Source organism: Desmodus rotundus, chromosome 8, assembly GCF_022682495.2.
Source record: "Desmodus rotundus isolate HL8 chromosome 8, HLdesRot8A.1, whole genome shotgun sequence".
NCBI lineage: Eukaryota > Metazoa > Chordata > Mammalia > Chiroptera > Phyllostomidae > Desmodus > Desmodus rotundus.
Window position 1 is genome coordinate 46,595,142 of NC_071394.1, and position 24,992 is coordinate 46,620,133.

General features: G+C 37.4%; 1 protein-coding gene across 2 annotated transcripts in view; it reads right to left on the minus strand.

Moving 5' to 3' along the window:
* Positions 1-24,992, minus strand: part of XKR4 (XK related 4) — a 437,767-nt gene that overhangs the window by 373,309 nt on the left and 39,466 nt on the right. The gene's annotated exons all lie outside the window — the stretch shown is intronic.

Genomic DNA, 24,992 nt, shown 5'->3' on the forward strand with positions numbered 1-24,992 from the left:
CAATGAAAACAGGTGGAGGGAGCTTTGAGCACTGCTCACCTGACCTTTTTTTGCCTCTTGAGATGGTGGCTGTAAAGGGCCAAGTACTGCCCAGCTATAACTGATGCTCAGTGACTCCAGGCCCCACTCAGGACCTCAGGGATAATACAGGGATAATCCTCACCATAACATGAGAAGAAAACCAACCAACTCATTGCACCAAAAATAAGAGAAGTTGTTTATATATTTGAATTAGTATAAGCCTGTATCTTATAATTCAGGAAACATCTACACATGAAATAAATGTTTTTAAAAACTGAAACAAGAGTGTCCAGTTTTATTCCATCTGCATTGTACCCATGACTGTAAAAAGAGTGATGCTGCTTCTGTGCGCTCTTGAATTCTCCAGTCTATGTGCATACCCAGCATGAGGAGCCCTGGCCGCGACCAGCTCCAGGTGCTGGTAAGATCCTGTGAAAGGAATCAATCACCTCTAACATGAAAAATCAGAACACAAGTCCTGCTTGAATTAAGGAAGCCATTACAGCACTTGCTGGTCACTGACCTGTGTCCAGAAAGCACCGTCACCTTTCTGTTAAATTGCCCATATGATGTTAAAAAAACTGCATCCACTAGGAGGTAGCATATGGTATCTTCCAACTTTAATGTGTGGGTCTTTGTTATGGAGTTGTACTAATTTATTGAGGAACATTTAATGAATCCCACTTATATGAGAGACTGTGATAAGTGATAGAAATAAAAAGATAAATACAACTCAGTTACTACCCTCAAGAAACTCAGACTAATGAACAAAAAAATTAGATTGAACCATATGACATTGCTCTTTTTAAAGACAATGAATTTCAAATCTTGGCAATTTCATGTAGTTCAACCTAACACAATGATGATGTTGATAAAAATGCATATTAATGGGGAATTATGCAAATGCTGAGGCACATGAACTTCCCTGAGAGGGTTAAGGAAGGCTCTGTAAGGAACTATTTTGCTAGATGAGCATACCTTGTATAATCATCTTTGAACTCACTCTAGACTTTGTCATGCCAATGCTGCATTAAGCAACCTCTCTGAAATCTCAGTCCCATGCTTCCCACTGACTGACCATCACGTCTTTTTCTTCCACTTCAGAATTCCAACACCAACCCTACTAGAACTTTTAATCCATTGATCCTATGCTTTCTTCACTCTCCCTCACCCTCCCAGCCCTCATTTCCAGTTTAAAACCAACCAATTTCAACATTCCTTACACTGCATTCATACTGCTGCTTTGTTCTCACTTGGAAAATCCCACATCCTCTTTAAGTCAAATTTCCCATCTACTTCACCCAAGTAGCTCACCCAAGACCTCAGCCAAGAGCTGAATATGTTGGAGTGAAACAACAACTACAAAGGTGGTCTCACTTTACATCCATGACCACAACCTTACTGCTTCTAGACAACATCTTATTTCCCTTGTCCAATTTATTCAATACATTCTTAGATAGCTATTACAGGACTTCTCTTTTTCACTCAAACCCATAACACCTCCTTCATATCCTTCCTCTTGTCAAATAATCTCATTTAAGAAGCAATCAGAGAAAACCATATTGACCACCACACCTGCTCATCAACTACATCACCACCTGAATCCATCAGCAATGTTAGGTAGTCTGGTACCACAGATGACTTAGCATGGCAGGTAGCTCAAGCCAATACCCCTATTGTTCCCTAGATCCTATCCCTTCTCTCGCATCTTCAGTTTCCTTGTCTTCTGGATTATTCCTATCAGCTACTATTTTTCCCATCTTAAAAAACAGACAAAATCTTATCTTGCCTATTTTTGAGGCTGAACTTTGCATCAAAATTGTTTTTGAAGGGTCATTTACACTTGATGATTCCATTTTGTTTCCTTCCTTATGTTCTCTTTTAGTTTCAGGCTTCAGGCTCTCATCTTTACTGTTCACTTAAACTACTCATATAAAGGACAACATGAGTTCTTCAACCTTTGCTCACGAAATATCTTTTCATGGTATTAAAATTGCATTCTCCCTCAAAACTTCCTCATGCTCCTTTCTTCTTTCTGTTACTATAGCATATATTTCCTTGTGACATAAAATATGTTTGCATCTATCCATCCATCTATCTATCATCTATCTATCTATTTAGTTTTGTTTATTATTTGCCTTTTTTCTTTTCCACTAGAATATAACTTCTGTGAAGGTGGGGATCTTTGCTTTGTTCACTGATAAATCTCAAGTGCTTTGAAGTTTATGGTATATAGTAGACATTTAATAGATATTCATGGATTAAAAGAATACTCCCAAAAATGTTTTGAGGTGTATATGTTTTTCTCATATTTTTAGGAGGATGAGCATAATATTAGGAGTTGAAATAATGTTCTAAGTTACTAAAGAAGATCAGATCTCATCTTGTCTTCTTTAAATGACACTACATTCCTATATTATTATTTCTTTAATCCAAAGAGAAAACAATTCCTTCAATGTAAGAAACATTACTACAAAAGTTATATACTTCTACTGTTGTATAACTAAGGAAACTTCATGTTCATTCACAAATATTCCAAAGAAGTGATTTTAGAACTATACAGACCAAGTCAGGGAACTAACTACATCACAAGGGTTAGTTTAAACATAGAAAGTAATGCAGGGGTTGGAAGATGTAGGTTTACAGTTGTGAGTACATGAAACAGAGTTTATTCTTGTGTTATTATTTATTTATTAATTATTGTATTATTAATACAATTGCAAACCTACTTTTGCCCACCACTGTATATTATCAGTACTATAGTAAAAAAAGGTGAACACAAATCTTCCACATAATGGTTATATAAGTTATAATACCATACAATTGCATATTGAACAGGCATGGAAATATTTATTAAAGAGCTTATAAATTGGGGGGAAATGCTTATGATGATAAATGAAAAATATAAGGATAGAAAGCACCATGCACAGTGGAATAAGAATCATACAATAAATGTAAAAAGTAATTTGACTTTATGTTGTATAACTATACATGATTTTTAAATTTAGTTTCACTTTTCTTTATTCTTAAATTTGCTAATAAGTGTAAAATAAATTTAAAATAAGATGCACTTCAGTTTTTTTATATTTTCCTAAATTTGATGTGACTTTCTTGCCATTTACAGACAATTTAACAATTTTCCTTTCTCTTATGCATTGAACAGCTAAGCATTTTCAGCAGCTTCTTGCATAATCACTTACAAAAAGGGTAATCTGAAGGGTCATTTCTGGGACTCCGGTGCTCTCTGCCAACTAAGAAATATTCACAGAAAACTTCAGGTCAAATTAGGTCCTGGTTTATATATACCCTGTGATATATAAAGGCTTCTCCCTCCCCTGCCTCCACTAAAATCTGTCGAAATGATGATCTTGGCTTCTCTAAAACAGACAAGACGAATGACTCTTGAGTAGATTTTAAGCAGTCAAAGCAGATGCCTTTGCCTAGCCCTGTTCTTCTTCCTTATTACTTTTAGCTCAGTGGTCTCAGCAGTCCATGGTTATATCCTGGATTTAGTTTGCTATTATCAAATGTGTATGATTAGGGCAGTGATGTCAAGGAGACATTTTTGAATGACATGACTCCAACTTGGTTCTCTTGTAAATGAGCTCTGCCTGTGGGACTCCTAACACAATTTCCTCTTTTGGTGGACTGAGGCATATGGCAGCCATTCTAGGTGATGACTGCTGTCCTTCCAGCTGAGTGACCTTCGCATAGGACCAGGAGTGATCAAATTCAAAAGCTGTAAGCATCTTAGTGACTGACAGGAAGGAGGATAAAAAAAGGCACCAGCTATGAATTGGTAAATCTACATTCCACACCAGAGCTATCTGAAATAGCTAAATCTCAGATGACTAAATGCAAGAACTGTTAAGAATTTCCCAATTATCATTCTTTTTTGTTTGGATCATGATAATTTTCTGTATAATTCTAATTTCAAAATTATTAAATGTTTCCCTTGTAAGTTTCTACTACTTCTATTTTTAAATCATCCATAAATATCTGTATAAATAATGTAGGACGTGGATCAATGTTTAGTCAACAGATTAAAAAAATCGATAAAGTTCAAGACTTGCCCAAAGTCACACAATGTAGATGGTGTTTTGTTCTAGAATGACATAGAATGGCTGGGCCATGGAAAGTTGCTGTGGAAGCTAGAGGAGCAGACACTAATATCCACAGTAGAGTTGGCAGAGGTGATCAGTGATGGAATGAATGGTCAACACAAATGTGATGGGAATAGCATTAATTGATACCAGATAGGGAACCAAAAGCTGTGGTGAGAAAGGTCCCTCAAGGTACAGACTGCAGAAAAGATAACTCAGTATCCTGATAAATCAGCATAAATCTGGATATTATCAATTAAAAAAAAAAGTCTCAGTACAGCACCAAGGAATGAGACAGTCCAAGGGTAAGAATCAAGTGGTGGATAAGGTAGTATTTTACCTTAATTCTTTTTTTGATATATTTATTGATTATGCTATTACAGTTGTCCCATTTCCCCCCTTCACTCCACTCCATCCTGCCCACCCCCTTCCTCCCACATTCCCCCCCTATAGTTCATGTCCATGGGTCATACTTATAAGTTCTTTGGCTTCTACATTTCCTACACTATTCTTACCCTCCCCCTGTCTATTTTCTACCTATCATTTATGCTATTTATTCTCGGTACCTTTCCTCCCCTTCCTCCCCCTCCCAATCCCCTATTGATAACCCTCCATGTGATCTCCATGTCTGTGGTTCTGTTTTTGTTCTAGTCGTTTGCTTAGTTTTCTTTTGTTTTGGTTTTAGGTGTGGTTGTTAATAACTGTGAGTTTGCTGTCATTTTTACTGTTCATATTTTTTATCTTCTTTTTTCTTAGATAAGTCCCTTTAACAATTCATATAATAATGGCTTGGTGATGATTAACTCCTTTAACTTGACCTTATCTGAGAAGCACTTTATCTTCCCTTCCATTCTAAATGATAGCTTTGCTGGATACAGTACTCTTGGATGTAGGCCCTTGCCTTTCATGACTTGGAATACTTCTTGCCCGTCCCTTCTTGCCTGTAAGGTCTCTTTGGAGAAATCAGCTGACAGTCTTATGGGAACCCCTTTGTAGGTAATTGTGTGGTTTTCTCTTGCTGCTTCTAAGATTCTCTCCTTCTGTTTCATCTTGGGTAATGGAATTATGATGTGCCTTGGTGTGTTCCTCCTTGGGTCCAGCTTCTTTGGGACTCTCTGAGCTTCCTGGACTTCCTAGAAGTCTATTTCCTTTGCCAGACTGGGGAAGTTCTCCTTCATTATTTGTTCAAATAAGTTTTCAATTTTTTGTTCTTCGTCTTCTCCTTCTGGCACCCCTATAATTTGGATGTTGGAATGTTTCAAGATGTCCTGGAGGTTCCTAAGCCTCTCCTCATTTTTCTGAATTCTTGTTTCTTCATTCTTTTCTAGTTGGATGTTTCTTTCTTCCTTCTGGTCCACACCATTGATTTGAGTCCCAGTTTCCTTTGCATCACTATTGGTTCCCTGTACATTTTCCTTTGTTTCTCTTAGCATAGGCTTCATTTTTTCATCTAGTTTTCGACCAAATTCAACCAATTCTGTGAGCGCTTTAATAACCAGTGTTTTGAACTGTGCATCTGATAGGTTGGCTATCTCTTCCTTGCTTAGATGTGTTTTTTCTGGGGCTTTGAAGTGTTCTGTCATTTGGGCCATTTTTTTTTTTTTTTTGTCTTGGCGCATCTGTTACTTAAAGGGGCGGAGCCTTAGGTGTTCCAGGGTGGGGCAGGGTAACAGCTGATCGCTGAGCAGTGACCTGTATGTGGGGGAGGGTCCGAGAGGCAGCAATGGCACTTGCTCCACTCTCCATGGGATTTTAGTCACTCCCTGTGCTACCCACAATCAAATTGGGCCCCTCTGGTGCTGGTTCCCGAGTGGGTGGGCTTGTGCACACTCTAGGCCCCTGCGGGTCTCTCCAATGACCTCTCCTTTGAGGCTGGGAGTTTCTCCTGCTGCTGCCCCAACCCCCATGGGCATTTTCGATCAGAGGTTTGAGGCGTTATTTCCCCACGCTGGAGCCCTGGGTTATAAGCTCTGCTTCGCTCCCCACCGTTTGTCCAGGTTTATATGTGTGCGAATGTGGGGCCACAGGGTCTGCTAGTGGTCAGACTGCCTGCCCCGTTGGTCCCACACTCTGCCAGTCTCGGTCCCGCCAGGGCCACGTGAGTCCCCTCTGCCCCTGTGCCGTCTCCGCCCCTCCTACTGGTCTGGATGTATGTTTCTTTTTATCTACTTGGTGTCAGACTTCCTTGCCGTTCGATTTTCTGTCAGTTCTGGTTGTGCAAGGAGGCGCAGTGTGCCTACGCTGCCATCTTGGTTCCCCTTACCTTAATTCTTCTTGTTTTATTTCCCTGAAAATTAGGTAGTACCTATCCCTTAAGTGGAATGTATCTGAAGGCTTTCTAGGAAAACCTACTGGGTTTAGAAAAGACCAAATGTGGGGAAAGAACTTAGGAAACGAATCTTGCACCATATTGTGACATTCTGAAAGTTCAAGTAAAGCCAGCAATAAACCTAAAACTTTCAATTTCAAGAGCACTGAATAGCCAAGAGATCACTCGGCTAAATGGTAAAGGGATGATTTAATTTTTCAGTTCCCCACGCAGTAGGGAGTTAAGGCAACAGAACAATGAATTATCTGTAGGAACAGCATGCACCTTAAAACACAATGAAAAATGATTATATATATTCAGTGAGCACCAATTTAGAACATGATGTAATGGACCCCTGCGAAAACCTGCTTTATATTTTATGATCTGCTATTGCATTTGGAATTCTAGATATTCAGTTCAGCTCCCTTGCTAGCAATCTTCTTAGCGACTCGTTTACCTCAGAAGTTCCTGCAGACAGGCTGTTGATGTAGCCCCTACCCTTGTGTACCATGGGGACCTTCCTATGAATATAACAAGATTTTGACTTCCTGAACATTTAGGGTGTGCGTGCGTTCCTGTCCTTGTCTCTCCATTTCTTTAAGGACTTTTAAACTTTCATTAAAGTTTAAACCTGTATCATTATTTTAAAAGTTAAATAGTATTGAGATTTACATGGGAAAAAAGGCTACCCATGCTCCGTTCTTTTTTAGCTTTGGTGCCCAAGCCAATATCCCAGAGACAAATACTTTCAACACTTTTAGGTATTACGCCAAGCATTTATCTACAGTGTTATGTCTCTATTTGTTGCTCTGTGAACTTTAGGTGTGTTTATAGAACTAACTACCTATTAAGGTAAAGATTTAACTAATACCCCTCCTCACTTCTGCTTCCCCTTACTGTCTCATATTATGATGATGTGATGTAATATTCATCTGCTCTTCAGTGCACTTGACTACATACTCTTACAGATATGTGTACATTTATTTAAATTAAAATGTCTCTTTTTTCATTTGTTTTCTTATATATGAATTGCTCATCTCTTCCCAAATGTTCCAATAGAGTTGCCCAAATCCTAGCAAGATATTTTTCCACATGTACAAGAACAAAAGCAAACAGTCTACCCCATGTCTTCTCCATGGAGCTTCCCCTTCCACAATCACAAGCATGAATCTCAGCTGCAGTCAAAACTGGCTGCTCCTGAAGGCTACTCTCCTCTGTCCAAAGCATAGTTTCTTGTATTTAACATCTTACCATTAGGGGTTATTCTTCTTTTGTCTGAATCACGTGTTCCAGTAATTTTTTAAGATAGGTTGTATGACAGGTAATTTCTTAAGTGTGTAAGTCCTTGCATGTTGGAAAGTGTCTTTTTAAAAAAGTTTTATTCATTTATTTTTAGAGTGGGGGAAATGAAGGAGAAAGAGCAGGAGAGAAACATCAATGTGTGGTTGTCTCTCGCACGCTCCCTACTGGGGACCTGGCCGGCAACCCAGGCATATGCCCTAGACTGGGAATTGAACTCAATCCACTGAGCCACAGCAACTAGGGCTGAAAGTGTCTTTATTCTGCTCCTATACTTGATAGATAAATAGCTGAATGTAGAATTTTATGTGGAAAATCATATTCCCCTCAGAATTTTAGGGTATATTTCACTGTTTTCTGTTATCTAATGTTGATATGAGGGTTGATTGCTATTTCCTGTGATTTTTTTTTACTTTATTTTTATTGTTGACACAATACTTCCCCATTCCCCTCCCCGATTTGCCCACATTTACCTACTCCCCACCCCCCTTTCCCTCTGGCTATCACCACACCCTTGTCTATGTCTATGTTGTGTATATATTTATGTTTATATATGTGTGTGTGTATGTATATGTATATTTGTTTTTGCCTAATCCTTTCATCTTCTTTCATCTAGCTCCCAAACTTCTTCCCCTCTAACAGCTCTCAGTCTATTCCATGTATCTCTGCCTCTGTTTCTAGTTTGTTCAACAGTTTATTTTATCATTCAATTCCACATATAAATGAGGTCATATGGTACTTGCCTTTCTCTGACTGGCTTGTTTCACTTAGCATAATAATCTCCATGTCCATACATGCTGTAGCAAAAGATAAGATTTTCTTCTTTTTTATGGCCACATAGTATTCCATTGTTAACACTTTTAAGACTTATGCTTTATCTTTGTTATTCTGATATTTTACAATGGTCAGCATAGGTAAGCATGTGCTTTCTTTTTAAATTAGACTGGGTATTTGATGGTTTCTTTTAATTTAGAACTTTATATTATTTGTATTGTATATGCTATTTCTTAAATGATATTGTCCTTATGCTTTTATCTGTTCTCTTTTTAATTCTTTTTTGAACTTTAGATAGTTATGTTAAACTTTTTGGATCAATCATTTAAGATTTTTATATTTTTTATTTAATGTCTTTACTTTCTAGGAGGTTTATTGACTTCTTCCAAACCTTAAAAATATTTTTCCTTTCTACCTTATTTCAAATTTACAACTGGTGTTCATTGTTTTCTGATGTTCCTCTTATTATAATAGCCACATATTTTATACATCAGGATGTAGCACTGTATTTATTCGTTTTCATTCTTAAACCTTAAAACCTACTCTCCACTGGACCTGTTGACCCAAGTCAACACTGTCTTGATTGATATTTCTAGAAAATCAATTTCTGGTTTGCAGAAATGGTGAGAAAGAAAAGTCATTTGTCTGCATGGAGTAGAGGAGGGAGCTCCTCAAACTGCTCAGGACACCCATGTATTTAATCTGCCACATGTACACACATGTCTTCTTGCTTAGTTCTTAGGCTCTACACAAGTGAGATTTTCTGACTGGGAAGGATCATTTATAATGATCATTTATGATGATCCTTCCCAGTCAATATGTACTTCCAAATCTCCATTTAATTAACCTATTTTTGCACTTCAATAAATAAATTGCTTTTAATGAATTATAGCTACTTTCTACTAAAGCATTTTAAGTGAGTTGAGGCAATTTGCAGGTGCTAATAACCTAATAATCGGAATGTGTTTCTTACCTCTATAAAAGTGTAGTGTCCTGATGAATAGGCCTTTGGCCCCAGTATATATGCAGTAAAAGTTTTTCAGAGGATTTTGCCCAGTATCACGAAAATTGAAAGGATGCTATGGGGACTCAGGCCTAAGGCAAGCCAAAGGAATCTGGTTAAACAGTCCCTACCAAACATTATATGTAGCTTGATGGAATCTAGTATCTGATGTCATGGATATTAAGTACATTTTCTAAGTAAACTTTAATATTTTTAAATAGAAAAAGATCTCTAAATATTTAGAAATATTAACTCTTGCTGAGTTTTAAGACTGCAATATGTATGATATACACACAAAAAAATCACACGAATAATATAAAACATTTTCATACAACTTTCTAAAAATTTAATTTGTACAGTACCTCAAAAACCATGACTTGAATTGTCATATTTAAAATATTAAAATATTTTAGGAATTACAGTAAATATATCTCTTGAAATAATTACCGAATTAGTAAAAGAGTCAAAAAATAGATTTGCAAATTCAAAAGTGTATTAAGACCAAAAAGGAAATGCTACTAACATTCCTTGTGTATATAGTGAGAGGAATTCAATCTTCTTTCCTGTCATTAAGAGCCCTAAGTGCAATCAATGGGCCATATGCTCTCTAATCTGGGCCTAGAGCTGTAAGACATGTCAATAGAAACTATGTTGGAAGATCAAGGGCAATGAGTTTATCAATGTGTTTACCCTCCCTGGGAATACACTCATCAAAAGTATACTATAAGCTGACATGCTTTGTCAATTCCCCAGTATCTTTGAATTGTCTCTATGCCTAATATATTCATGAATTAAGAAACCTGACTTTCCTTTTCCAAGTGGATTTGCAATGACTCAAGCACTGAATCTATCAGTTAGTGACAAAGGAAATATTTGATCTTTTTGTAGCAAGGACTAGATCTTTATTTCCATGCTCAGAAGGATAACAGAGCTGTACTTAAAAGTTAGTTAACATTTGGCATCAAAACAAGCCTTTCAAAGAGGGATAACTTATTTATCTGAGCATGATGCCTTTGTATTGGAACTCATGGAATGCTCTCAGGGTTCACCATCTACAGTTAAGTGTGAAAAAATAAGAAATTCCAGCTGACCCACACCTCATGTATTTTATTTTTATCATTAAGTGGATTTATATCTATGAAGGCTGTTCTAGCAACAGCACTGCTAACTGCGAACTTCCTCCTGGTCTTCTCTCTGGAAGGCTGAGGTGTTGGTAAATATGCTTTTTGAAGGCCCACAGGTCACAGAATAGTCTTTGAATATTTTCTCCCATTAAGGGTCCAATGCTTTGAGAAATAATTGGATCTTTCTCCCTTATGTCTTCCTTTGGGGGAAAAACTAGAAGATAAAAGCATTGAAAATGCCATTTTTTTAAATGTTTGTTCTTGGAAAAGTTTTTCTATAGCTCACTTGGACAGAGAGTAAAAACAAACAACCCATCCCTTTTAACATTTAGAGACCCTTGAAAAGTCAATTTGGTGCTACAATTTATGTGGCAACTAAAGTAACTAAAGTCAACTCTAGTGTGGACTTTGAGCCGTGATCAATCTAAACCAAGGAAAGACACTAAACTCAAGTGTGAGCCTAGGTTCTTCTGAGGGAGTATGTGAATGTTACAGGTCAAAAGACATCCCCTAGAATAGAAACAATTGCCTCCAACTCTTCACCATGTGAATTCCAAAGCCCTGGATTCATACTTATGAAGAGTATGTACCATATTTCAAGTTAGGCCCTCCAGTTACAATGCATCATTCAATTCTAACACTATAGATCTGAGTAAGAATCTCTTCACAGTGAGCTCACTTGCCTAGGGTAAATCTAGCTAAGAAATGAGCTGGGATTAGGTCTCAGTGTCTCAGTCCTCAATGTTCTGTGATCCCTTCTCTGATAAATGTCACTCTTCATTTTGATCCAATTGCTGAACTGACTACACTTACTGCAACATAAATCAGTTGACTTTCCCCTTCAATTTGTAATCAATAATCTAGGTGATTCCAGCTTTACAAATCATGGGTATTAATAACTTTTTTCAGTTTTTGTTTGGTTGAATACCGGTACTAGATTTAGATTATAATTTAAGTTACATAAAAATTAGAAGGAATCAATTAAAAAGTGCTTTACACTGTATAAATATTAAGAATTTAAGAATATAAATGATGACTGACCAGTCATTTATCATTCCTTGAAGACCAAATAGATTTTTCACAGCTTTTCCAATGTTTTCTTAATTTTTGCCTCATTAAATGTTCTGTATAAAACCTGCCATTTTTTCTGTAAAGATAAATGATACATAATGAGCATCTTATCATTTTCCAGTCAGTCCTTAAAACTCTCTGGAGATTCCTTTAAAATTATACAACTCAACACCAGGAAGAAAAACAATACAAATAAAAGTAGGCAAAGGACCTGAACAGACACTTCTTCAAAGAGGACATACAGATGGTTAACAGACATATGGGAAAATGCTCAATATCACTAATCATCAGAGACATGCAAAACAAAACCACAATGAGATATGACTTCACACCCCTCAAAATGGTGGTCATCAATAAACCAATAAACTATAAGTGCTGGCAAGGATACAAAGAAGAGGGAATCCTAGTGCACTGTTGGAGGAATGCAGACTGGTGCAGCCACTGTGGAAAAGAGTATGGAGTTTCTTCAAAAAACTAAAAATGGAACTACTGTGTGACCCAGCAATCCTACTTCTGGGAATATATCTTAAGAGTCTCAAAACACCAATTTGAAAGAATATACATACCCTATGATCATTGCTGCATTATTTACAATAGCCAAGATCTGGAAACAGCTCCAGTGCCCATCAGTAGATGAGTGCATAAAAAAGCTGTGGTAAGTTTACACAGTGGAACACACAGCCATAACAAAGAAGAAATTTTTACCTTTTGTGACAGCATGGATTGACCTGGAGATTGTTATGCTAATAAGCCAGTCAGAAAAAGACAAATGCCATATGATCTCACTTATATGTGGAATCTAATGAACAAAATAAACTGAATAACAAAATAGAAACTGAGGCATGGTCACATGGAGCAGACTGAGAGCTGTCAGAGGGGTGTAGGGGGTGGGGAACTAAATGAAAGAAGGGGAAGGAATTAGCCAAAGAACATACATGCATAACTGATAGACACTGATAACAGTGTGGTGATGGCCAGAGAGAAGGGGGGCTGTGGGACAAGTGGAAGTGGGCAAAGGAGTTGGGGGTGGGGACATTGTAATAGTGTCAACATCACAAAAAACTAGAAAAAATTACTTTAAAGTGAATATAGATGTGTAAAAGATAAGAAAATGAGTAAAGTTACTGCTTCATTATCCCCTGGTGAATCTGGGCTTTAGGGTTTTCTTTCATAAATACATCACTTGTTGAAAGCACCTCATTCTGTTAATATTCCTTTTCATAGTAAGTTTTCCAGCTAAGGTTAATATAAAACTAAATTTTTCTATTGTAAAGGTGGAAATTATTTTCATTTAAGTAGCCTTTGCTGCTACTAGAAGACATATGAAATAAGATGGGCAATTTGCCATCATATTAAGAACCTTAAAATTTTTCATATTTTTACCCACTGATTATACTCTGCTAATTTAATTTAAACAAGTAAAATGCACACAAAAAATTACTCAAAAAACTCTTCATTGTATTTTAATTGTAAAAATAACAAAAACAGTAGAGGGAAGGTTAAATAAATATTATATGTTCACACTGAAAATCAATATGGCGTTAAATATTTTTGAGAATCATTTAATGATGAGAAAATAAATGCTCATAGTGAAATGTTAGGTAAAAATAGGATACAAAACCATTTAAAGCATGATCCAATTTTATCTGTGCATTGATCTCTCTGTCTTTGCAGTTCAACCAAATACATGAAAATATTGATAGTGCAGGGCATAAAGTGCTACATTGCAAATTTTCTTTTTTATAACTTTCTAAATTTTTATAAGAAAATATTTTTATACTTAAAAATAATATCTAAATGTTTAAGTGTGCTTTATATGATCATTATTTTTTGTCATATAGCTAGATACCTGGATTAGGAAAGACAGCATAATGACTGGAATTTCATGTGTGGCTTGTCGGCTGACCGTTTTATGGTCATGTCATGTGTTAGGCGACAAGGAGAGACACGACTTTACGGTGTGATTGGCTGCATGTCTTTTGCATCGGATAATGTGGATGATAGAAATTCACCTTGTATTCATGTCATTTTCCCCTCAGTCTCAGGTTCTTTTACTGTCAGATTGGGTATTAGACATGTCAGGCACTTTCTTTTCAATATGCTTGTGAATTTTACTTTGCAAACCATAAATTTAGTTATAAATCCCAGATATAATAACATAGTGCTATTTTTAATCATTAAATACTACATGCTGATGTGTGAGATAGGCTGCCGCTAGGTGGTCTGAGTGAGATGTGGGGATTACCCATAGCACAAGAGATGATAATAATAATAATAATTAATAATAATAATAATAATAATAATAATAAACAAAGCCTGGTGGAGACAAAAAGCACTAACATATTACTATTATTAAACTTTCTTTAAATACTGAATGCATGTTTGATAATTACTAAATCAAACACTTATTTTCAACCAATTATATTTTGGGAAAATATCTGTTCCTTAAAGAGCTGAAATGTGATAAGAAGGGAAATATTACTGTATTTTTCAGACTATAAGACGCACCCCCCAAATTTGGGAGGAAAGTGGAGTGCGTCTTATAGATCGAATGTAGCTTACCTGGCTCACTGGGTGCAGGGCACGTGGTGGCGGTGGAGCGGGGTCACAAGAGGCAGAAGCAGGGTCGCCGCTGTAGGACGCCAGCAGCGGCAGTAGTGGGGTGATGCTGCGGGCCCTGGGCAGGGAGGAGGGGGTGTCCCAGTGGTGCAAAGCAAAGGAGGCAGGAGCAGAGTCCCCACTACTGCGTCCCCGCTGCGGCTACTATAGTGCTAGGGAGGAGGGTACAGGTGGTGCAGGCACGTTAGTAGAAGAAAGCCTGTGGCGCCAGTACATGCCTCCATCACGTGACTTGTGTGTCCCCCCCATTAACATTAACATAAGCAAATTCCACTGCAGGGTCACCTGTCAATGTGGTCCTGCAGCTGTTGTAACACTACAACTCCCATCATTCTCAGACAGGTTTTGGAGCTGTAATTTGGCAACAGCTGCAGAGCCACACAGGTTGTGCAACACTGCTGTCCCCATACAAGAGTGTTGCACTACCTGTGGCCCTCCAGCAGCAGATCTCCCCTATAACAGTGTCAGCAGCAGATCCCCCCATAACAGTGTCAACAGCAGATCCCCCCATAACAGTGTCAGCAGCAGATCCCCCCATAACAGTGTCAGCAGCAGATCCCCCCATAACAGTGTCAGCAGCAGATCTCCCCATAACAGTGTCAGCAGCAGATCTCCCCATAACAGTGTCAGCAGCAGATCCCCCCATAACAGTGTCAGCAGCAGATCCCCCCATAACAGCGTCAGCAGCAGATCTCCCCATAACAGTGTCAGCAGCAGATCCCCCCATAACAGTGTCAGCAGCAGATGTCCCCATAACAGTGAGTCATCCACTGATGTTCTCAGCTACAGTGCCCTCATAACTATGAAGGACACAGTGCTGATATTACTGTATTTTGTTGTAGAAAGATATGATAGTGCACCGTAGTCTCCTGCTGAATCTACCGTAATTGTGGAAAGATGTCAAACAGAAAAGGATTTCACATAAAATACCCTTTAAACTGGAGGTAGTGAAGTACGCCAAAGAACATGGGAACAGAGCAGCAGAGAGACACTTTGGGCCACCTCCAATCAAAAAAATGATATGGGAATGGAGTAATCAAGAGGATCAACTGCAAAAAATGGACAAAATGAAACAATGTTTTCATGGGCATGCTGCAAAATGGCCACAATTAGAAGTGGACATGAAAGAGTGGATCATACGTCACAGGAAAAATGGCTTTTTGGTATCTATAAAAATGATCGTACATGAAGCCAAACGTCTGGCTGCAGAGAAAGGCACCGAGGACTTCACTGGATCACCATCACGGTGCCACAGATTTATGAAGAGGTGTGGCCTTGCTGTGTGCACCAAAACTAGCATTGCAAAAAAATTCCTATAGAATATGAATCCAAGATTGTGTCTTTTCACAAATTTGTACTAGATGCAAGAAAGAAAAATGGATTTGAAATAAGCCATATTGGGAAGATGGATGAAGTCCCGTTAACCTTTGATGTTCCATCAAACAAGACTGTTGATGTGAAAGGTGCCAAAACTATAACCATGAAAACCTAAGGGCGTGATAAAACCCATTACATGGTTGTGTTGTCCTGCTGTGCAGATGGCACCAAACTGCCACCAATGCTGATTTCTAAGAAAAAAAACATGCTGAATGAGGCAATCCCAAGGAGTTATTCATGTTCATGACAAAGGATGTACGGACAAAACTGGCTTGAAGATATGGATAGAAAAAGTGTGGTCCAAATGTCCTGGAGGGCTTCTGAAAAAACCTGCTCTATTAGTGCTTGACCAGTTTAAGGCACACATCACTGAAGCCACAAAAAAGTAATTTAAAGAAGAGAAAACCACTCTAGCCATAATTCCTGGGAGATTTACCAGCCAGTTGCAACTGTTGGATGTTTCCATCAACAAGCCATTTAAAGTTTCCATGAGAGAAGAGTGGAACAAATGGTGGCTGCTGGAAATCATGATCTGACACCAACTGGACGAATGAAGAGGCCCACTATTACCCAAGTTCGTGAGTGGGTGAAAACCTCATGGCAGTCAGTTAAGGATGAAACTGTTGTGAGGATGAAACCTTTGAAAAATGTGGCATCAGCAATGCCTTAGACGGCTCTGAAGATGACATCCTCTATGAACAGAGTGAAGACAGTGATACTAGTGATTCTGAGGAACTGAGCTTCATAAATGTGGACAGTAGCGACGAGGAGTTCTTGGGGTTCCCTGATGATTAGAGGAGTTTCCGTACTTAACGCTTAAAGTCAGTAATCATGGTTGTTAATGATGCTGTTGAGTTCTGTTTACATTTACATTGGTGATATATTATGTTTTTTATGTTATTAAACATTTAACCACATTTTTTGCTTCAAAATTTTTTTCCTATTTTCCTCCTGTAAAACCTAGGTGCATCTTATAGTCTGAAAAATACGGTAGCTATCTCACTTATAGATATAAACTTAGATGAAGCATCTATGCATTCTCCATTCATCCATCTGCTCTTTTATTCTTTCTTTTATTTTGTTCTTTCTAACAACGACTTTGGCACCTACTATGCACAAGACTTTGTGGAAATCTCTGTGAAGAAGACACCGTCCTCTTCCTATGGACCTCACAGTTTACTGGAGTGTAAAAACACACAATCAGTAGTGACATGTGGTAAGATACTTACAAAGGGCTGTGCAAATCCAGGAGATTAAACATTTAATTGTTTGATAATATCTGAACTGGGATTTCCAGGATGACAAGAAGTTTGCTGAGCAGAAAAGGAGAAGAGGTAGAGAGTGTATTCTACGCAGAGAGAATGCCAAGTGTAGGGCTGAGCAGCAAGAAGACGCATGGCCTGCTCAAGGGGTAGTGGCCGTCGTGATGAGGCTATGGTACAAGGCACTGGCAGGGGTAGTGTAGATTGGGTTTAGAAATCGGAGAGTTATGAAGGATTACATACAACTCACTAAATGAGTGATATCTTTATACAGATCATTCTATAATTGTTGAATAGTCAAATTATATTTTATCTACATAGTTGGAATGGCTAAATCTAACCCTCTCTTAACAGCTTTCTCCCTCCCACTTCCTTCTTCAGCAACTTGTAAATCATATCAGCATTAGTCTGCAGTAAATCTGCTGTGTTTGACTTATAAGCACAGATTTGGAAAAAGAAATAGCAGAGAATGTTTGAGTACAGTTACCAAAAGTGTTTGATAATGAAACTATTGCTTTGATTAATTTAAAGGCTGTTATATAAAGCAATGACAATTTTAGTAAATAACCCATGAAATGCTATTTATATCATCTTAAAGATGTAAATAATAACGAATCATATTGTTCCACATTTTACAGATGAAAAAAACTGAGGCTTAATGCTGACTTGTCAAGGAATATACAGCCAGGGGTAGAATGGCTAGTCCTGGATCCGAATTTTTGGGTTCCCAGGGCCGGTTCTTCCAATTGCACCATGGTGTACTGTTGGAAAGGCAGGCATTTTCATGATAAATAATGGTCAATAGTTTTGCTTTGTGTGGAATTATTACCAATAAATACCTAAGGTTCCCAGTATGGATTTTGATTGGCAGACCTCACTAGTTGTAGCGCCACATGTGCTACGAAAGGTGCCCATATACTGCACCATAAGGAAGCAACTGTTTCTGCATAGGTTGCAAAGAACTAGGCTCAAATATAACTGCCAGCTCTTCCTAATTCCAGTCTGCTGGCTGCTGCCAGGTTATGGCCTCAGCCAAGTTATAAATACTCCAAAAGGCAGATATCGTGGTATCTTCTGAAATGCTCTTTCCATTTGGTGACCATAAAGAGAATGATCATCCTGTTAGTTATCAAAAACAATCCCCATGTTGCTGAGAAACCTTGAGAAACAGTATGTAATTCCTAAATTTCAACTTTTTCACAATTCCACAGGCTCCCCACCACCCCATCCAGGTATACCTTTTTCTTCCTTTCTCGCATTCACCTACTTGTATGTGTTAAGCTCAGATGCATCATCTCTGTTTTCCTGCCCAGCCCGCATTCCTACTTCCCTGTATTTTCTCCTTCTTCACAGGTTTGGAGGAAGCTCTCTGTGACAATATTACAATTTTCCCATCACTAACTCTTCAACATAGGGAATCCAACTGAAAAAGAGAACTTGTTGACTGAGATAAGTTAAGGGAACAACTAGATGATTCAGTGGGCAATCTGAATCCTTGGATGGTCAAGCCTGCTATGAAGCAGTTATAGAAACTTGAATGATAGAAACTGGAATGTCTCTTAGACACAGCCAGCAAATTCTCCCTGCCTGACACCCTGGGCAAGGTACACTGTCCATTGTAAAAATAAATTAATTATGAATGTGCTGATAGGCAAAAACTAAATTGTATTATGTTTTAAAAGTAAAAAACAAAACAAAACTAAACTAAACAAAGAAAACATTAAAGCATTTCTGGAGCAATATTTTTTAATGTCATCTAATTAGGGCATGAGAAAATTTGTCTTATTTGTACTGTGTTTTCAAAATTATATTCATTCTCAAGACTTTAAGGGTTAATAGTAGAAAAGAAAATCATTAGGAAGGAAAGCCCATTTTCTGATAAGGACTCATTCTGTGACAAAGCCAAGACATTCTATAACTCATTTTTGAAAAACAAATCACCAAATTTAATGTAGCTGCAACTAATTTAATTTCCTTTAAAGCTAATTGACCACTTCTTGGGTCTGGGTTTAAGTTTTAATTGTGAAAGGAAATCAAGAAAACAAGAGTGGTTTATAAATTGTGTTAATAGTACAACCCATTTTATACTTTTATTTTTGTGGTTAATATTGTCAAAATTTAAAACATAAAGACAAAAGTGAATTGTTTTATTTCATCCTAGCCCTTATAATCCATTTCTCACCCATTAAAGCACTAAGGGTCCTACTTTCCTGTATAATCTTTTGTGAGGTATTCAAAAAAAGGAGTAATTAAAAAAAAGAAAGAAAATAATAAGTTATTTCAAAGAAAAATAATAAATTATAACCCTTTAGATAAGTAAATTGAATAGAATTCAATGTTGTTTGTTGGGCTCAGGGAGAACAGAGGTGAGAATCTAAGTGTTTTATGCTGTGATGTATTTTACATTATTTTACCTGATAATTTAACAGTGACTTAAAAGAGAATGCTCTCCACTGCATTCTAGGTCTAAACATGTGACACAATTCTCATCAGGGAGATAGGGATGGATCCAGTTCCTGGTCAACCTAAGCTATGGCAATTCTTAATAAAAGGAAAGCTATAAACCTCTATGAAATGTTTCCTTCTTAGAACCAAACCTCTTAAAATTTGTACATTCAAAGTTTTGTATTTATGGAAACACTTGAACCTTCAGTGTTCGCGCATTAATGCTGTAACATAGAGAGGTGTGCTTGTAATTCAACCTCCCTCCTTTTTTTTTAGCTGGTGTGAGAAATGAGGAATAAGAGTCCAAGGCTAGCAGAAGTCCCAGCCCCTGGTCTCCCACTTACAGTCCTGTCCTCCAAAGTCAAAGATAGCTATGACTCCACGAAGGACACAAGTCTTGGCTCATGAATGTAGAGACCTTAGTTTTCTTAATTTACGTAATTTATGTTATATTTTTTCCCTTTGGGCACAATTTCATATTTATGGCAGGAAATTATAAAATATACAAAGTAGGACAAAGCACCAAAGCCTGAAATACTTGTGGTTTTACTTCTTGCCCATCAGAGGTAATTTATTGACCTATCCACATATTTCACAGAGATTCTTCCAAAGCCTTGATGTCAATGGTCTAATAAACACTACATTCTAAACTAAACACACAGGTTTAGAAGAATGGGAAAGGGACAAGCAGTCAACAAGCTTCCTGCCTCTTCTGAAAAGGGGTTTCACAGCACTGGGCAAAGTCCCTCCATCCTGAATCACAGCATCCAAGACTTAAATAAACCACATGCTCTGCTCTTGATGTACTGGAAATAATTTAGTTTGTTATTTAAGAGTTTGTTGAATCTGTAAAGCATGTAAATTAGAATCTGAATGATGAGGTTCAGCATAAAATAGGATGTTCCTCATAATTAAAAGATGAAAGAGGTTATTAGATCTCTTCTCTACAGGTCTTTAAAAATAGGAGAGCTATTTCTTCTTTCACTGTTCTCAGCTTCTTCTTGGAGCTGGTCTAGCAAACTTTTCCAGGGCTTTCCCAATCTCTTAGCTCCATTATGATCAATGATTTTCCCAATAAAGCTTCAGTTTCTTCTTTTGAAATGGAAACATATATTAATTGGAGCTGTATAATATAAAATGAAGCAGATGTGAACTGTTTTTCTTACATACTTGCTTCTCACATTTACTAGAACATGTGCTAAAAATAGATGTTTGACTTTAGATATTCTCAGAACTTACTTGAATAATAAGCACAAATATGTTTAATACTGTAACCTAGCAAATCATATTGGGTTGGACTTCAATAAAGTACCCAAATTATTTTCAAGAACATCATTTTATTCAATTGGATACAGTGTGGCTTTTCAATTTCTGTGGAAGGATTGTCTCTAAATTGCAACATCTGCTGTTGCCCAAGAAAGGTCCAGCATGGGTAGGAGTGGCTGTGTCCCCTCACAGAGAGGACAGTCCTATCAGAGGGACAGCACAAGTGCCAGCGTTCTCCCTTCTACTAGGGACCAGCCCTGCCTTTGGTTCACACTGCCCACTCCTCACTCTTTAAAGATTTTTCACCTTGACAAATTAAAATGCAAAGAGATCTTCATTGAAGATATTTAAGGTTCTTGACCCAAAAAGAGTAAAAATATAAGCCTATATTTTCCTCCAGAGCTATGCTGTCTAATATGGTAGCCACTAGTGGCTATTGACATGTAAGTTAATTAAAATTAAAATTTCACTTTCTCAGTCACAGTTGCTACATTTCAAGTGCTCACATAGTGGACAGCACACAGACTGAACATTTCCATCACTGCAGAAAGTTCTGCAGTGGAAAGTGCTACTCTAAAAAATAAGGTACCTCACAACAGAATGCTATGTATCATATTGGAAACTATCATAATTTGCACCTCATTGTAATCATTACATACTATTGACATGGTTTCAGAATGTCTACACCCACTTCCTGGAAACCAGAAGTTCATATTTCTCATCCCCAACTCTGCACTGTCCTTCCTGTCTGTTGTCTCTGCAAAGTTTATAGCAGCTGTTTAGGAGGGTTTCCAGGGAAAGTCTTGGCTTTTCCTTGGGAATTTAAATGTTGTTTTTGGAGTAGATAAGGAATGCATATCCCAGACCTCTTAGAACACTAGTAGTGGGGTCACTTTGCAGAACATATTAGGTATAACAAAAACAGTGTTGCCTGAGATCACATTTCATCCTCTGTGGTGACTCAGGTTACAATGTCATTTCATTGTTCATTCCCAAAGCATGAACTTTACTTCACTGCTCACCCAACCAGTAAAAATAAAGCTGAGGTAATATCTATATTACCAAGTGAAACTAAAACAATTTTTTCAAATATAAATGAGCGATAATGTCTTTGTTTCACATATAGATGTGCTTCCAATAATAAAATGCTTCAAATCTCTTCATGAGACTACTGAACTGAACTGACCAATCAGTAAGTATTAATTTGCACTTACTGCACACAAAATTTATGTGATGGAAAGATATAAATAGATGGCCCTGTTCCTATGGACTTCACAAGGGAAATGCACCTTCATGAGGATACATATAATTAAAAGAGTTTATTTCAAAATCCAGACTTTTCAAATGCTTCAGGTTCTTAAATAGCAAACAAAACATCTTAAGTTAAAGTATGTATGCATAGCAACTAACTGAATAGTTGCTAAAATATTTTGATCATTTTGATGAGCTATAGATGTAATCCCATATTTTATATAATCAATCAGCCAAACAAAACAGCCAATGAACATTCTATACATGCCAAATATTGCTGGGAGGAGGAGTGCTACAAGATGGATCTAAAACATGACAGTAGCTAAACCTGTTAGGAAAATTAAATTTTTAAAAAGATTGTTAAGTGGTAGTTGTGGTGCCAGAAATTATAAATATATAAAAATTAAATGTATTCTGTTCAGAAAAAGCCTACGATTAAATGTATTCTGTTCAGAAAAAAAGCCTGAAGTATTAAAAATGACTTCATGGGCAAACTAGGATGTCAGGGGAGCTTCAGAGGAGAAGAGGGAGTGGGATGGATGCTGGTAGAGAGCATGAATGGACTAAAATGCAAAACATGGCCTAAGCAGTGGCCATAAGAATCAGTGATGTGTTTTGTGAAGATGGGGAGGGGCCAGTCTAACTAAAACTAAGCACGTGTGTTGGAAGGATGCAAAATAATGTTAACAGCCAGGGCAGCCTAGCCACAAAGGGTCATAACTGTTTGGATGAAGTAAATGCATATAATTTATTTGATGCAGGGCAGACCTCACAAACAAGCAGTGTGGGAACCATACTTCACATACAGAACCTTTTCCCCCTATTGTTCTCTTTTTGACTTACAAACCCCCCAAAAATGTTGGATTACATGCCAAAATCTAAATATACAGAGATTTCATAGAAATATCTGGCTTTCCCAATTCATTTGAAAAATCTTAAGATCTGAAAACACTAGGCCAAAATCCATCAAGGCAATGATTGTCTAGAGCTGAATAGCTGCAAACATCTCTCTTTAAATGGGGATTTCCTTGTTTTTTACTACTTAATTTACTATTGAATTATAAAGAATAATTCAATAAGTAATATGCTGAGATATATTAGAAATGACAGAAGATAAAGTTGAAGAAACCAGCCAACAGGTTGTTGCAATAATTCAGTGCTGGAGATTGAGGAACTGAATTGGGAAAAAAGTAGTGAAAAGGCAAAAGGAAAAATGTCGATCTGATATGAACTGACTATGATAAGCTATTAAAGATAAAAGTCAGGTCAAAAATCACTCCAGCAGAAATATTTAGAGGGGTTTCTTTTCTACTAAGGCTTAAGCTCCTACACGAGAATGTTCTATTCTGCCTTTATTAGAAATTCTCAACTTCAATGTCTCTGGTTATATTTTGTTTGCTTTTTTCTTCTGTTGATTATGTTCCAGTTAAAGGTGAGATCTTACGGTATTTGTCCCTCACCATCTGGCTTATTTCACTTAGCATAATGCTCTCCAGTTCCATCCATGCTGTTGCAAAGGGTATAAGCTCCTTCTTTCTCTCTGTTGCATAGAATTCCATTGTGTAAATATACCATAGTTTTTTTATCCACTCATTTGCTGATGGGCACTTAGGTTGCTTCCAGTATAGCCAGGGAGGAGTGGGGAGGGGACAGTAAGGAGAGGGGATTACAGGAACTACTATAAAGGACACATGGACAAAATCAAGGGGGAGGGTGGAGGTGAGGGAGGGAGGTGGGTTTGGCTGGTGTGAGGTGGAGGGATGGGGAGAAAAGGCATACAACTGTAATTGAATAACAATAAAAATTTTTAAAAAAAAAGAAAGAAAGGGAAGAGATTTCACACTGTCAATGGGATTCAGGAAAGTACAACAGGGCAGCTGATGGCGACTGGGAGAACTGTGTGAGGTTTCAAGGTGCCTACTTTGAAGGGGACTCATGCATCATTGTCCTATGTATGTTTCTTGTATCTTGTATCTTCTTCAATAAATATCTCTATTTGTCATAAAGAAAAAAAAAGGAAATTCTCACAATGCTGAGTGTACTGTCCTGCCCAGAGAAGGATGCCAAACTTATTTGCAGAATTGAATGATAAGGAAAAGAACATGGATCATGTGCATAAATGACTTTGAGACAAGTCCTGCCCTGCTACCCCTTCATGGCATGACTATATAGTCATGGTATGACTAGGATAGCTCCCAACTCTAGGGAATGTGTTTTATATCTGAAAATGCCATAGGTGACGTCTATGATCTTTTAAATGAAAAATTCCAATCTCTTCTGTGCTATTTCCTTCTTTGACTAATGATTCCTACTGTTCCTGAAGTGAACAAAATACAGTTTTTATATTACAAAGATTTTAGCTCTTTTGAGAAAAATAAAAATATTAAATATTAAATAATTTTTTACATTGTTTAATCATCATTAAGAGGTAAAACAACCTTGTAGACTAATGGGCAGTGCCTATTAAAGCCAAACATATACATGCTTTATGACTCAGCAATTTTACTCCCAGTCATAAGCCCAAGGGAAATGTGCACGTATGTTCATCAAAAGGCATGCACAAGAATGATCACAGTAGCACTTTCTGTAATAGCCCAAATTGGAAATAAAGTCCCAAACGTCCAGCAATAATTGAATGATGTGGTAAATTTGTAAGAGGAAATACTACACAGAAATGGGAATGAAAGAACCATAAAAACACAGAAAAAGAATAAATCTCCTCAGTTTAATGTTGAATGAAAGAAGTCAGAAAAAAATGAACATTTATTGTATGATTCCATTCACGTGACCTTCATAAATAGGCAAAACTAATCCAGAGTGTTAGAAGTCGTGCTAGCCGTCTCCCTTGAAAGACTGTGCAGGAGGTGGGAGGAAAGGGGCTGTAGGTGTTGCTTCTCCCTCCTTGTGCAGGTTACATGGGTGGGCTCACTCAGTGATTATTCATTGAGCTGCATTTCATCGTGCATATTTGTGTGTGGATGTTATACTTCACACATGTATGAAGTATCTGCAATAAATGCTGACTTAAAAACAACAGAAAATGTAATCCAAAAGTTTCTAGCTTCAAGT